Raw genomic sequence first — 13,953 nt, forward strand, 5'->3', positions numbered from 1 at the left:
AGCTCCAAAAAGCACCTGATAGTTAGTCGAAGGCTCTTTCCTTGAGCCATAAAAGTCAATTGAAATAACTTAGGAACTGTGCACAGTTTGGAGAGATGTGTGGCCACTTGGAGACACCAGTCAGACCTCTCACTCAAACCATTTCAACATTTTTTTCTTATAGTGCACCTATTCCAAAATGTCAATGAATATTATTGTTATGTTACTGAATGTATCCAGAGTATTTTCACATTTCGTTATTGACAAATGCTGTGAAAAGTACAGTAAATGTAAAATGCACATAAAATCAACATTATAATGTTTCGATTCAGTCTTGTGTCAGGTGAACTGTTTCCCCATAACCTCCAAAGTGGCAACTCTTTCAATTGCTACCATGGTCATGCATACGGTATGCTTTCTTCTGTTAGAAACATTGAAATGTGTCCCTATCCATATTGACCCATTTCCACAAATGTAAGGGGTTAAAAATGTAGCTTTCCTTATCCCTTGATCCTGTCTCAGACTGCTGAGCCAGGTGAGGGAGATGAAGGCCAGTGGCCACTGCATCATAGAAAACAATCGAGAACTCAGCCCCAGTGGAACCTGTACCAATGGAAATGTTCTGATGTTTTGTCTGTCATGGCAACGTTGTCTCGTTCCTAGCCAGTGGAATACCAACACCATGGGTGATTCCCAAATGGCACCCTATTCCCAACACTGTAACGGAAAACTGTTATTTATACAAAAATTTGTTTTTAAAAAAAAAACATGTTATTGCATCATACTGTAAATTGTGGTGCATTGTGGGAAAATGTGTGCGGGGAAGGAATTGCTGTATTTCTGTATATCTTTGGTAATTCCACACCACAGAATACAGTACTGTACCGTATCTTTGGAGTGCCAAAAACATTTGAATCACTAATGGGTGCATGATATTGTTGTTTCTGGCTCATTAACATATTTTGAGGCGAGCCTTGTGGCTATATTTAATGCACCCGTGAGTGAGAATGCTGTACCAATTTAACTCCTATGTGGTTATGGTACCACATCAATTTAACAGGTGTTGGAGACAGATTTAAGTCTTAAACCTTAAATGGTTGAGCATTTTGCCATGTCCTTTTAGTCTGTTTTGCCCTGTAGTCACTGTCAGTTGGGAGGTGTTTGAAAAGGCCTTTAGATGTGCAAGTGATATAAAACACCAAATATTAATTAATATGCTGTAATGGGTAAACATTTTTCACCTGTTTGCACCAACCCATTGTAATTACAGTAAAGTACTGTGAAATTCGAGACCTCTCATTAAATTTCACTCATTCACCCATTAATTAATTAATTCACTCATTAATTCCTTAATTTATTCCAATGAAAGTAGCATTTACTTTTTACAGTATAATACAGTTAATTTTACTCTATTGTACTGTGTCATTACATAATAATTGCTTTGAAAAGCAAAATATCATGGTAGACCTGAGATTTCTTGCACAGCCTTGGTATATGGACAAATGATCCTGTTGCTTTTATCTCTCACACTCACACTCACATTCACGCACACGCTCACGCTCACGCACCCAATCACGCACACACTCACGCACATGGCAGGATGGGCTTTGTGGAAGCGTGTGGATGATGAACATGTGTCACATGTTGCATGTCTGTGGCCGTGATGGGGAAGAGCTCTTCCACTTGACTGTGGGTTGAGGTGCATTATTATGTCTTACATAATAGCATAGCGTGACTCCCTCAAATTTGGCTCTGCATGGCTCATATTTGGATGCATTGCACACTGAACCTCCTCTCTGACTCAGTTGAGGCACCTGCAGGTTAGGAGTTAGACTGTGTGATTAACGGGGGCTGAGCTAGAACAGTGTTTGTGAGACGAAGGTGGATCCCGAAGACCGTTATTCTCACAAAAACGTCTGTGAAGTTGCTGATTGAGCAACAAACTATTTAGAAAGCCGAGACTCCCACAAACACGCACTTTTTTTCTCTGACACTCACAAGCCACACAAGAGTCATTAGAAGGGTCCTTCTACATAGAAGATGATTGGACATTTCAGGACATAGTGTCTATAATACTATATTAAGCTCACATAGTTGCTGTCATACTCCAAACTCCACACAGTTCCCACTGATTATTTGGATATTTCCAACTGAGCAAACAATGTTTTAATCTTATAAATGCATTTTCCATCAGGTCCCTGATCTGATAAAGTTTATATGCTGCAGTAGCAATGTTTCCACATGTGGAATTGCAAAGTGTGTAATGCTCTTCTGTAAAAGGTAACTTGGCCTACCTGAGTATAATAATTAAAGTGCGTTAAAAAGGATTTCTTATTTCTGAGCCATCCACTCCATTATTATTGTAGACCTCCATGGTGTTGCATTGATATACATGTATACTTAGCACTAGCACTAGGGGTAGGCATTCAGAGTGTTACTGCTGCAGGCGCGCCCCTCTCTTCTTTGTACAATTGTCGTTGACCATTAGAAGAAGCCATTGAAAAGAACAGAGAAGTTAGGTCTCCGTGTCTCCTTATTTTTTATTCTGTTTTCCTGGTTTGTATGCATGGTTGTGTTTACAATTTCTAGAGAAAACATGTGTTGTAAACTGTGTTGCGTTTTCTGGTCAGTTTGATGCGTCATTTAATTGTTTGGATCAAAGAAAAAAAATGAGATTTTTTTTTTCTAATTACATGATTGTAGCCAAGCTAAGTAGCTAGCTAGCTCACTTTTGTATGTAAGTCAATGATAACAAGATGGCGTTTCGGATAATTTTTTAGTTCCGTTATAAATGTTTTGGCTATTAAATGTTTTTGTGTACAAACGAGTGCTCATATTTCATGTATTTACATGTATACATATGAACCACGCTAATTATATTTATTTTATAATGTTATGAAATTTGTATCATATGGTTGCATACTGACCACTAGCTAGCTTCGTTTTAGGCAATAGCCAGCTTGCCATTTCATTATAGCTGCAGGGTAGCCTAGTGGTTAGAGCATTGGACTAGTAACTGGAAGGTTGCAAGTTCAAATCCCTGAGCTGACAAGGTACAAATCTGTCCTTCTGCCCCTGAACACACTGTTCCTAGGCTATCATTGAAAATAAGAATTTGTTCTTAACTGACTTGCCTAGTCGAATAAAGGTAAAAAAATAATTGCTAGATATTTTTAGCTTCTATTATCATTAACTTGATACATAACATTGATTTGTGATATTTAATGCACAGGCCTGAAAGACAGATACTTTTGTACAAAGAGAGGATTTTTGGATTGGGCCTGTCAGAGTTAATCAGTTAACTTCAGTAAACGTTTTGTAATTTCACTGCACACATTCTTTTAAATCATGATTAACTGCATTGTCTGAAAGCGTTCAAAATACACTGAAAACACCCAAAATACACTAATTATGCAGCTAAAAACAACAATGTGATGTCAAAACATTGAGGGTAAATAAAGTGTGCTTCATCAATTTACTAGATTTCGCTTAGTTACTTTGTACAAAATCAAGATTTAAATATTCTTGTAATGCTTTTGTCCAAAAAAATCATAAATTACAGCTTAATGATTAATTACAGCAAATCCTGTGATTAACTAGATTGCATTTTTAAATGTTTGATAGCCCTATTTTGAATGGAACAGTCAATATTCTGAGTTGGAGAGAAATGTATAATACATATGCATTGGAAGAGAAGTCTTGTTGGGTCTCTAGGTCTAATGGTCAAGACATTGGTTGCTCCCATTGGAGACCTGGGTTCTCATCACACTGGTTACAAAAGCATATGTGTAAAATTCATATCACATGTGAAATGTTGGGAAACCACATGTCTGAGTCATGTAAAAAATCCATGTGAAACTTCACATGTGCCTGACTCATGTGAACTTTTTTTGTGTGTAACCCATGTGAAAATCCACGTGAAACTTTTTTTCCACGTGATTTAATTATTTATTTTTTTAACAGTAGAAACAGCCTAACCAGAAGCCATTTGAACAGGAAGTGACCCCGTTAGAAAGCATGCTACACAACACAGTATTCTGACAGGTTAGGTTATAGAATTCAGATTGTCCTGTGTATTTATCTTTGTCTCACTAGCTCTCTCCACCAGTGTTAATCTTTCACTACTCGTTTTCAAATCAGTGCAGCTGTTTCCTTCCTCCCTCTTGTACCTCTTGACATCATACATCTCCCCTCCCTTCCATGTTTAAAAAGCGAGGTCTCAGAACTGATGAGACTGACTCATTGGACCTCCAACAGATTTACACAAACATACACAAAACTCATCAGTGGCAGGGCAGGTAGCGTGCGATGCGATCCACTGCCCCCAGGTATTCTCTCCTTTCTTGTCATTCACACCATATATCGTGCTCTCAATCTATTTGGTCTTAAAAACCCATGAAAACACTCCTTTGAAGCCGAGCATCATCCAGACATCATAAAGCCGTATAGTGGATACGTCCCAAATGGCACCCTTTTCCCTTTATGGTGCACTACTTTTGACCAGAGCCCTATGGGTAGTAATAGTGCACTATCTCCCTTGAAAAACCAAGGGTGATAAAAACAGCTTTAGAAATAATCCAGTGTTCTTGAAATCAAGTTAATTTTGTGGCCTGAGAGCAGTGTAAATATTAATAATGTAAAACAGAAGATTAATGTCATGGATTTACAGTATAATGAGATGTTTTAGGTGGGTAGCAGTGGTGTGGAATTTTACTCCAGGGTCACATCCAAAATGGCATTTTCCCTACAAAGTTCACTACTTCATGGGGCCCTTGTCAAACATAGTGCACTTTATAGGGAATAGGGTGCCAATTCAGATGCAGCCATCACTACTGCTTCAGCTGCTGTCCCTATAAACAAGCGGTTTATCCTGATTTGGTAACTATCAAGCTTGCTGCTCTCTGAATGATATAATACATAAAAAATGTCAGCCATGTTTTTAGTCTCCCTGGCTAAGAGCACCTAGCTAGTCAAAGAAATAACACTAAATGTTGACCTTAGCGGCTCAACTGATACAGAGGATGTATCACAGTGTGGGCCATGGCTGAGCCAGGGATCAGGAGGCTACAGAGGCCTGCTTCTCTGCCTTCAAAGGGAGGCAGTATCTCTTGTTTTAAAGGACATGTTAGCTTTCTCATTCAGGCTTGGCTATCATATGTTCAAGGGCCTTATGGGGTTATTCCGGTGTGACCACTTGTCTTTCTGACCAGTGAGATAACAGTTAACTGTACAGAGAGAGGGAGAGAGAGGAAAAAGAGAGGGAAAGAGAGAGACCCACCTAGCAGCACAAACACAGGTCAAAGCATTTAACCTAAAAAGAGACAAACAGAGAGAGAGGGAGGAAACAGGGTCAAATATGTATAATTGTCACAAATAGAGAAACGTGAAAAGTATTGTATATACCAACATACATACACACACACGGACATTGATTACACACATTGACTCGGTACCGGTACCCCTTGTATATAGCCTCGTTTTTAATGTATTTTTTGTTGTTGTTACTCTTAAATGTTTTACTTTAGTTTATTTAGTAAATATTTTTCTTAAAACGTATTGTTCTTATAACAACATTGTTGGTTAAGGGCTTGTAAGTACGCATTTCACGGTAAGGTACCTGTTGTATTCGTCGCATGTGACGAAAACAATTAGATTTGATTATGATATGGTAACATAATAATATAGGCGCACGCATGCATAAATGAGTGCAGGCACACACACACACACTGTTGTTGGGGTGGCTTGATGTTTTTGTCATATATATCAGGCAGGCAGGCAGGCAGGCCAGGGCTGAGCTGGGGTCTGTGAATGCGGATAGGAGTGACTGGATGGCGAACAGACAGACGGCTATCCCTTGGGGAATTAGTTCATTCCCCTGCCCAGTCTGGAGATAAGGAAGTCAGCAACACCCGCCTTCTCACTCTCCCCTTTTTCCTGTTCCGCACTATCTTCTCTACAGTATTTCCTCTCATCCTCTCTCTCTCTCTCTCTACTCTCTATCCACTCTGTCTGTTTCCACTCTCAGTTCCATCTCTCAATTCAATTCAATTCAAGGGCTTTATTGGAATGGGAAACATGTGTTAACATTGCCAAAGCAAGTGAGGTAGATAATATATAAAGTGAATATATAAAGTGAAAAACAATAAAAATTAACAGTAAACATTACACATACAGAAGTTTCAAAACAATAAAGACATCATAAATGTCATATTATATATATATACAGTGTTTTAACAATGTACAAATGGTTAAAGGACACAAGATAAAATAAATAAGCATAAATATGGGTTGTATTTACAATGGTGTTTGTTCTTCACTGGTTGCCCTTTTCCCGTGGCAACAGGTCACAAATCTTGCTGCTGTGATGGCACACTGTGGAACTTCACCCAGTAGATATGGGAGTTTTTCAAAATTGGATTTGTTTTCGAATTCTTTGTGGATCTGTGTAATCTGAGGGAAATATGTATCACTAATATGGTCATACATTGGGCAGGAGGTTAGGAAGTGCAGCTCAGTTTCCACCTCATTTTGTGGGTAGTGAGCACATAGCCTGTCTTCTCTTGAGAGCCATGTCTGCCTACGGCGGCCTTTCTCAATAGCAAGGCTATGCTCACTGAGTCTGTACATAGTCAAAGCTTTCCTTAATTTTGGTTCAGTCACAGTGATCAGGTATTCTGCCGCTGTGTACTCACTGTTTAGGACCAAATAGCATTCTATTTTGCTCAGTTTTTTTGTTAATTCTTTCCAATGTGTCCAATGTCTCTCTCTCTCAGTTCTCTCTCTCTCTGTTCTCTCTGTTCTCTCTGTTTTCTCTGTTCTCTCTGTTCTGTCTCTCTCACACTCTCCCTCTCTGTTCTCTCTGTTCTCTCTGTTCTCTCTGTTCTCTCTCTCTCTCTCTCCCTCTCTCTTTCTCTCTCTCTCTTTCTCTGTTATCTCCCTCTCAGATCTCAGTTCTCTACTCTCTTTCCACTCTCAGTTCTCTACTCTTGTTCCTCTCTCAGTTCTCTCTCTCTCTCTCTCTCTCTCTCAGTTCTTTCTCTCTCAGTTCTTTCTTTCTCTCTCTCTCTCTCTCTCTCTCTCTCTCTCTCTCTCTCTCTCAGTTATCTCTCTCTCTTTCTCTGTTCTCTCTCTCTCTCTCTCTCTCTCTCTCTCTCTCTCTCTCTCTCTCTCTCAGTTATCTCTCTCTCTTTCTCTGTTCTCTCTCTCTGTTCTCTCTCAGATCTCAGTTCTCTACTGTCTTTCCACTCTCAGTTCTCTACTCTCGTTTCTCTCTCTCTCTCTCTCTCTCTCTCTCTCTCTCTCTGTTCTCTCTCTCTGTTCTCTCTCTCTGTTCTCTCTCTCTGTTCTCTCTCTCTCTCTCTGTTCTCTCTTTCTCTGTTCTCTCTCTCTCTGTTCTCTCTCTCTCTCAGATCTCAGTTCTCTACTGTCTTTCCACTCTCAGTTCTCTACTCTCGTTTCTCTCTCTCTCTCAGTTCTCTTTCTGTTCTCTCTCTCTGTTCTCTCTCTCTCTCTCTCTCTGTTCTCTCTTTCTCTGTTCTCTCTCTCTGTTCTCTCTCTCTCTCTCAGTTCTCTCTCAGTTCTCTCTCTCCCTCTCAGATCTCAGTTCTCTACTCTCTTTCCACTCTCAGTTCTCTACTCTCTTTTCACTCTCAGTTCTCTACTCTCGTTCCTCTCTCAGTTCTCTCTCTCTGTTCTTTCTTTCTCTCTCTCTCTCTTTCTCTGTTCTCTCTCTCTCTCTCTGTTCTCTCTCTCTGTTCTCTCAGATCTCAGTTCTCTACTGTCTTTCCACTCTCAGTTCTCTACTCTCGTTCCTCTCTTTCTCTCTCTCTCTGTCTCTCTCTCTCTCTCTCTCTCTCTCTCTCTCTGTTCTCTCTCTCTCTCTGTTCTCTCTCTCTCTCAGATTTCAGTTCTCTACTGTCTTTCCACTTTCAGTTCTCTACTCTCTTTTCACTCTCAGTTCTCTACTCTCGTTCCTCTCTCAGTTCTCTCTCTCTGTTCTTTCTTTCTCTCTCTCTCTCTTTCTCTGTTCTCTCTCTCTCTCTCTCTGTTCTCTCTCTCTGTTCTCTCTCTCTGTTCTCTCTCTCTCAGATCTCAGTTCTCTACTGTCTTTCCACTCTCAGTTCTCTACTCTCGTTCCTCTCTTTCTCTCTCTCTCTGTCTCTCTCTCTCAGTTATCTCTCTCTCTTTCTCTGTTCTCTCTCTCTCTCTCTCTCTCTCTCAGTTATCTCTCTCTCTTTCTCTGTTCTCTCTCTCTCTCTCTCTCTCTCTCAGTTATCTCTCTCTCTTTCTCTGTTCTCTCTCTCTGTTCTCTCTCTCTCTCAGATCTCAGTTCTCTACTGTCTTTCCACTCTCAGTTCTCTACTCTCCACTCTCAGTTCTCCACTCTCAGTTCTCCACTCTCAGTTCTCTACTCTCTCGTTTCTCTCTCTCTCTCTCTCTCTCTCTCAGTTCTCTCTCTCAGTTCTCTCTCTCTGTTCTCTCTCTCTGTTCTCTCTCTCTGTTCTCTCTCTCTGTTCTCTCTTTCTCTGTTCTCTCTCTCTCTGTTCTCTCTCTCTCTCTCAGTTCTCTCTCTCTGTTCTCTCTCTCTGTTCTCTCTCTCTGTTCTCTCTCTCTGTTCTCTCTCTCTCTCTCTCTCTTTCTCTGTTCTCTCTCTCAGTTCTCTCTTTCTCTGTTCTCTCCCTCTCAGATCTCAGTTCTCTACTCTCTTTCCACTCTCAGTTCTCTACTCTCGTTTCTCTCTCAAATTCAAATTCAAGCTGCTTTATTGGCATGAAAAACATTGTGTCAATATTGCCAAAGCACCAATGTATACAATATACATTGTAACAAAATTGAAAATGATAGCAAATAATAATTTAAAATGGTAGTAAATAATAATACAAAATTAAATACAAAAATAATAACAATAAAATGGTAACAGTCTACAGTAAACATTAATAATTATAGTAATAACAATAATAGTAATAATAAGTAAGTTACTGTTTACTATGCAGATGTTATTATTCAGTGTCCCTCAGGCTATGGCAGGAAAATACATATTTGGCTGCAAGAGGAGCCATTGCTCCTTCGCCCATGAGTATTCTTAGTTTTTCCTCTGGGTTCAATTTGTAAAAATTTGGAATATATGTAGTCATTTCTGTGAATAATGAATCTCTCTGTGAGGAATATTTATCACAGTAAAGGAGAAAGTGCATCTCTGTCTCTACCTCCCCTGTCATGCAGTGACCACATACACGCTCCTCTTTGGGTAGCCATGTCTTTTTATGTCTGCCGGTTTCTATTGCCAATCGGTGGTCACTCAGCCTGTACTTGGTAAGGATCTGTCTCTGCTTCGTATCTCTGACAGAGTAGAGATAATCAGCCAATTCATATTCTCTGTTTAGGGTCAGATAGCAATTTAGTCGGCTTTGGGATTTTGTTTCGTTTTTCCAGTATTGTAAATATGATTCCTTTGATTGGTTCATGATTTTGCTTATTGGAATTCTTTCTTTTGAAGCAGTGCTGGTGTCAGCTTGGTTGGTGAGGTCCAACACCAGCTGACTGAGAGGGCTCGTTTCTGGGCTCAGCTCTTGGTCTTGAAGTGCTTTAAATTGCATACTCGAATTTGGACTTGAATTTAGATGTAGCCAAAATTTTAATGATCTTTTCTGTATTTTCATTATTACTGGAAAACGGCCCAATTCTGCCCTACATGCATTAGTTGGTGTATTTCTCTGGACTTGTAGAATTTTCCGACAGAATTCTGCATGTAGGGCTTCAATTGGATGTTTGTCCCACATTTTAAAATCCAGTTTATTGAGTGGCCCCCAAACCTCACTTCCATAAAGTGCTATTGGTAGGATTACACTGTCAAATATTTTAGTCCAAATTCTAATTGGGATGTTGATTTTGAATAATTTCATTTTTATTGCATACATTGCTCTGCGGGCTTTTTCTTTGAGTGCATTCACTGCCATATTAAAGTTCCCCGATGCAGATATGGTCAGACCAAGGTAGGTGTAATGTTTTGTGTGTTCAATTAAGGTGTCGTTCAGGGTGAATTTACATTTGTGTTTCTGACATCTGGGTTTTTTTTGGAAAATCATGATTTTAGTTTTTTGGAAATTTACTGCCAGGGCCCAATTATGGCAATATTGCTCCAGAATATTAATGTTTTGTTGAAGACCTTCTTTGGTTGGTGATAGAAGTACCAAGTCATCAGCATATAGCAGGTATTTCACCTCTGTGTCAAATAGTGTGAGTCCTGGGGCTGGAGATTGGTCCAACATGTCTGCTAATTCATTGATATAAATGTTGAAAAGATTTGGACTCAAATTGCAGCCTTGTCTCACACCTCGACATTGTGAAAAAAATTCTGTTCTTTGGTTTTTGATTTTTATTGCACACTTGTTTTCTGTGTACATACATTTTATTAAGTCATACACCTTACCACCAAGCCCACTTTGTAGAATTTTGTAGAATAGCCCTTCGTGCCAAATCGAATCAAATGCTTTTTTAAAGTCAATAAAGCAAGCAAAGATTTTGCCCTCTTTTTTTTGGTGGACGTGTTTATTAATTAGTGTGTGTAAGGTGTATATATGGTCAGTAGTGCGATGGTTAGGAAGAAAGCCAATTTGACATTTACTTATTAAATTTTTTTCTTGAAGAAAGGTTTGAATTCTTGAATTCAAAATGCTACAGAAAATCTTTCCCAAGTTACTGTTGACGCAAATTCCCCTGTAATTATTGGGGTCTGATTTGTCTCCACTTTTGTGGATAGGGGAGATGAGCCCCTGGTTCCAGACATCAGGAAAGCAGCCAGAAGTTAAAACCATGTTGAACAATTTAAGCACAGCATTTTGCAACTCAGGTGTGCTGTTTTTCAGCATTTCATTTCTGATGTTGTCTACACCACAAGCCTTTTTTGATTTAATAGATTTTAGCTTTTCATTTAGTTCTTGTTGGGTTATTGGGTAATCTAATGGATTTTGGTTGTTTTTAATGACTGATTCAAGGATGTTCAATTTTTCTTTAATTTCTAATTGGTTCTGTTGTAAGTCTTTTTGTGGGATGTTTTTGTATAGATTATCAAAGTAAGTTTTCCAAATTCCTACATCTTGTATGGGAACTGATTTTGGTCAATTGCGTTTTCAATTTCATCAAGTGTCTTGTTGGTATAATTCAATTTCTTGCATTTCAGTGTTTGTTTATACTGTTTCAGAGTTTCAAAGTATTCATATCGTAGCTCTGGGTTGTTTTGCTGCTTATGTTTTTTGTTTGACATTTGTCTTAGGTGTTATCTAATTGTTTTACATTCATTATCAAACCATTTGTCAGAAACATTTAGATTTTTGCTTCTGATGTTGCATTTTCTCAAATTTGCTTTCGATGCTGCTTTTTGGAATATGCAGTTGATGTTTTGAGTAGCCAAATTGACACCATCTTTATTGTTTTGGTACTGTGAGTTATTGAAAAACTGTATAGAGTTCATCATTTCATTTGAGTTCAATGTTTCAATGAATGTCTCTGCACTGTTTGGAGCCCATCTGAACGATTGGTTTATGTGATGAATGCACTAATGGAGGAGGGGTCAATGTCAGTGATGGCATAATCGACTACACTTGTCCCAAGAGCTGAGCAGTAAGAGTCCCCTCTGATTCTACCATTAAGCATGTACAGGCCTAAGGCTCGACAGAGATGTACTAACTCTTTTCCATTTTTGTTCAGTATTTGGTCAGGACTGTTTCTATTATTTATAATAGGGCTACTGTACAAGGAGGGGTGTCCAAATATGTGGTGGTTACCTCCCGCATCAGTGTAGTCAGGCTCAGAACCTGTTCTTGCATTGAAATCTCCACAAAGAAGCACTTTACCCTGCGCCTGAAATGTAATGATTTCTGTCTGGAGATAGTCAAAAAACTGATCATCATAATATGATGAATCTGAAGGAGGAGCATAAGCTGCACATATGTATACATCATTGTCACAATAGATTGTACCTTTGTTAAGTTTTAGCCAAATGTGAGTGGTACCTTTTTTCATTTCATTCAGTGCTAAGTCCTGCTTATGCCAAATGATGATTCCACCTGAGTCTCGGCCCCGTTTAACATTTTTATGTTTGATTGATGGTAGTAAACTTTCTCTATAGCCTGAGGGACACTGAGTATCTATGTCTCCACGACACCATGTTTCCAGTAGGATTATGATGTCCTGTCCCTTGATGTTTTTAATAAATTCTGGATTAGTTGTTTTATAACCAAAATGTGAAGAGTATAGGCCCTGGATATTCCAAGAGCTGATAGTTAATGATCTCATTTATAATAAGTGATATTCACTGGTTTGAGTAAAGTACATCGAAAAAAAAAAGAAAAAAAAAATACTATATATATACATACATACATATATATACATATATATATATATATATATATATACATATATATATACATATATATATATATATATATATATATATATATATATATATATATATACATATACACATATACATACACATATACTATCTCAGTTCTCTTTCTCTGTTCTCTTTTCTCTCTCAGTTCTCTCTCTCTCACTTTTTCTCAGTTCTCTCTCTCTCTCTCTCTCTCTCTCAGTTCTCTCTCTCAGTTCTCTCTCTCAGTTCTCTCTCTCAGTTCTCTCTCTCTGTTCTCTCTCTGTTCTCTCTCTCTGTTCTCTCTCTCTCTCTCTGTTCTCTCTTTCTCTGTTCTCTCTCTCTCTGTTCTCTCTCTCTCTCTCTCAGTTATCTACTCTCGTTCCTCTCTTTCTCTCTCTCTCTCTCTCTCTCTCTCTCTCTCTCTCTCTCTCTCTCTGTCTGTCTGTCTGTCTGTCTGTCTGTCTGTCTGTCTGTCTGTCTGTCTGTCTGTCTGTCTGTCTCTCTGTCTCTCTGACTCTCTCTCTCTCTCTCTCTCTCTGTTCTCTCTCTCTCTCTCTGTTCTCTCTCTCTCTCTCTCTCTGTTCTCTCTTTCTCCGTTGTCTCTCTCTCTCTCAGTTCTCTACTCTCTTTCCACTCTCAGTTCTCTACTCTCTTTCCACTCTCTGTTCTCTACTCTCTTTCCACTCTCTGTTCTCTACTCTCTTTCCACTCTCTGTTCTCTACTCTCTTTCCACTCTCTGTTCTCTACTCTCTTTCCACTCTCAGTTCTCTACTCTCTTTCCACTCTCAGTTCAATACTCTTTCCACTCTCAGTTCTCTACTCTTTCCACTCTCAGTTCTCTACTCTCTTTCCACTCTCTGTTCTCTACCCTCTTTCCACTCTCAGTTCTTTACTCTCTTTCCACTCTCAATTCTCTACTCTCTTTCCACTCTCAGTTCTCTACTAGCTTTCCACTCTCAGTTCTCTTTTCTCTCTCTCTCTCTGTTATTTTCTCTCTCTCTCGCTCTCTTTTTCAGTTCTCTCTCTCTCTCTGTTCTCTCTCTGTTCTCTCTCTATGTTCTCTCTCTCTGTTCTCTCTCTCTCTCTGTTCTCTCTCTCTCTCATTTCTCTCTCTTTTCTCTTTTCTCTCGCTCTGTTCTCTTTTCTCTCTCTCTCTTTCTCAGTTCTTTCTCAGTTCTCTCTCTCTCTCTCTCTCTCAGTTCTCTCTCTCTCTCTCTCTCTCTCAGTTATCTCTCTCTCTCTCAGTTCTCTCTCCCTCTTTCTCTGTTCTCTCTTTCTCTGTTCTCTCTCTCTATATCTCAGTTCTCTACTCTCTTTCCACTCTCAGTTCTCTACCTTCTTTCCACTCTCAGTTCTCTACTCTCATTCCACTCTCAGTTCTCTACTCTCTTTCCACTCTCTGTTCTCTACCCTCTTTCCACTCTCAATTCTCTACTCTCTTTCCACTCTCAGTTCTCTCTCTCTCTCAGTTCTCTCTCTCTCTCAGTTCTCTCTCTCAGTTCTCTCGCTCTGTTCTCTTTTCTCTCGCTCTGTTCTCTTTTCTATCTGTCTGTTCTCTTTTCTCTCTCTCTCTCTCTCTTTCTCAGATCTCTCTCTCAGT

The sequence above is a fragment of the Oncorhynchus clarkii genome, chromosome 15, assembly GCF_045791955.1.
Source record: "Oncorhynchus clarkii lewisi isolate Uvic-CL-2024 chromosome 15, UVic_Ocla_1.0, whole genome shotgun sequence".
Lineage (NCBI taxonomy): Eukaryota > Metazoa > Chordata > Actinopteri > Salmoniformes > Salmonidae > Oncorhynchus > Oncorhynchus clarkii.